Source organism: Elephantulus edwardii, unplaced genomic scaffold, assembly GCF_000299155.1.
Source record: "Elephantulus edwardii isolate Elephantulus edwardi_28Jun2011 unplaced genomic scaffold, EleEdw1.0 scaffold00239, whole genome shotgun sequence".
Classification (NCBI taxonomy): domain Eukaryota; kingdom Metazoa; phylum Chordata; class Mammalia; order Macroscelidea; family Macroscelididae; genus Elephantulus; species Elephantulus edwardii.
Window position 1 is genome coordinate 757,216 of NW_006399989.1, and position 2,257 is coordinate 759,472.

The following is a 2,257-nucleotide window of genomic DNA, read 5'->3' on the forward strand; positions in this document are numbered from 1 at the left end:
TACTGCTTTCCACAGGGGTTGCACCATTTTACACTCCCACCAACAGTGAATCAGGGTTCCAGTTTCTCCACAACCTCGCCAGCATTTGTTGCTTGCTGTTACAATGCATCTTTTAATTTCCTGACTGCTGGTGCCAAGTGTTGATTGTGGAACCAAGCTGTTAATCTCAATCTCTTTACCATCTATCATGATGCTGTCAATCATCCCATTGGTGAGAATCTTTGTTTTCTTATGTTTTACAAAATTAATCACTACTGGACCTTGCCCATCATCACCTTGTCTCTCTCCCAGATCCTTCCCATTTCCTTCCCCCACCCCTCCATCCACCAAACTGTACAATCCTGTGGTAAAGAGGCCCTGGACAGCAGATTCATTGTGTCTTTAAATGTTGCCTCCAATTCAGTTTCCCAATGGTAGTCTTCCCTGCTAATCATCTTTGGGCGGTTCTGTTCTCTGTTTCCTATGGCAAGTTTCTCATCTGATTGCCCTTAAAATGTTAGGGATCTGGGGTCTCTCCCTTTGCTCAGCTGTGTTGGACCTGCTTCTCTGTCCTGTCTTGTAATTTGACAGGACTATGGCAGAGTTCCCCAGGAATAAGCAAAGTCCCAGGAGTGCTGCTTTGAGAAAAAAGTTGCAAAAGTGGCAAAGTTTCAACAGTGCAGCCCCTAAGTCTAGGTTGGTGTCAAAGGCCACATACATGTCCTCTCACCTGAGACTGTTTGGGGGAAAGCTATTCCCACCTGAGCAGACAAAAGACCAACAGTAACAAGTTCCCAACAGTGCAGTTCTCAAGTCTCTGTAGTTGCTAATGGCCTTTCATACCTGAAGCATGTTGTTGTTGTTAAGTGCCATCAAGTTGATCATGGCTCATAACAAACCCATGAACAAAAGACCTGAACCCTGTTCTATAACAATCATCAAGTTCATAGAGTTTCCAGAGGCATGTTGTTTAGAAAGTGGATTCTACTCCTGCTTCCAGCCTGTTTTGATCGAGGGAGCTCCATCAAACACTGTCTACAATGGGTAACCATTATCGCATTTGACACATCACTGTCACAGTGTTTAGCATCACAGTAACCCCAAGTTACCTTAGTACAACAAATTGAAATATCAGTGCTATATAACTTAGAAGAATGTTTTTCCCAAACACAATTAACACCAGGCTTGAGGGCTGAGGACCCAACTGACTTTTAAATACAAAGGTCCACCCACCAGGTCTGGATTGACTCTAAACAAAAGGCATTTAGCCCACAGCTCAAATCAAATCATCTCATACACATTTGTGAATGAACAAAATAAAAAAACACCAAACATTCCATACCCAACCCTCAACCAAAACAAGAGAATCCACCTTCCAGAATCCAACTGCTTCAGACATGAGGCTCCAAACTGGAGACTTAGTCAGCCCCCAACAGACTTTCAATTCAAAGACCCACCCACTATGTCCTGATTGACTCTGAACAAGAAGCATAAGAATTCTTAATTTTTATTAATTCCAGTTTGTTTACACACACACACACACACACACACACACATTTGTTGTTTATACTTTAGATGTAATGTAGGTCATAAGAATTTACATTTACCTTTTCTGGAAAGAATTTCACTGTTTAAGCTCTTAAATTTGGGTGTGTGTTCCTTTTCCCTTTTTTTCCTTTCTTCCCCCCCCCTTTTTTCTATTTTCTCTTTCTTGTAATTTTTAAAAATTTTATTTTGGATCCAAGATGGCAGCAGAGGCAAAGACAGCATGGTGAGCTGTGGGAGCAGCGAACCACTTAAAGCAGGGCCATTATGGCCTTCTACAGACTTCGGCTTATTGATAATTGAACACTTAAACAGTTGATGACTGGCCCTCAGTGAAGATCGAGGCTCAACAACAGGAATTCAAGGATTCCCAAGGAGGAATAGGTGAGTCTCATGGCTCCCAACCCCCTCCCGCAGAGCCCACGCCATGCCACACAGCCACTGCAGCTCCATGAGGCTTCCACAGCCGGAATCAATGGATTCCCTCACCCATGATGGATGCTGGGCACCGGCCCTCCTCAAGATTGGTACAGTGAAGCCACCACACTGCCGCAAGGTGGACCTGTTCTGGAGAGAATTCTTGGAGCCAGGATGGCGGCAGTGGGGGAAGTGGGCACCCACCAGCCGCCCACACAAGAGGGGCCGCTCACCCACAGAGCACCCGTGCAGCGGAGTGGGGGTAGGGCGCACGCCCCCAACAGCCTCCCGTGGTGGGGGGATGCACCCCCCTGCC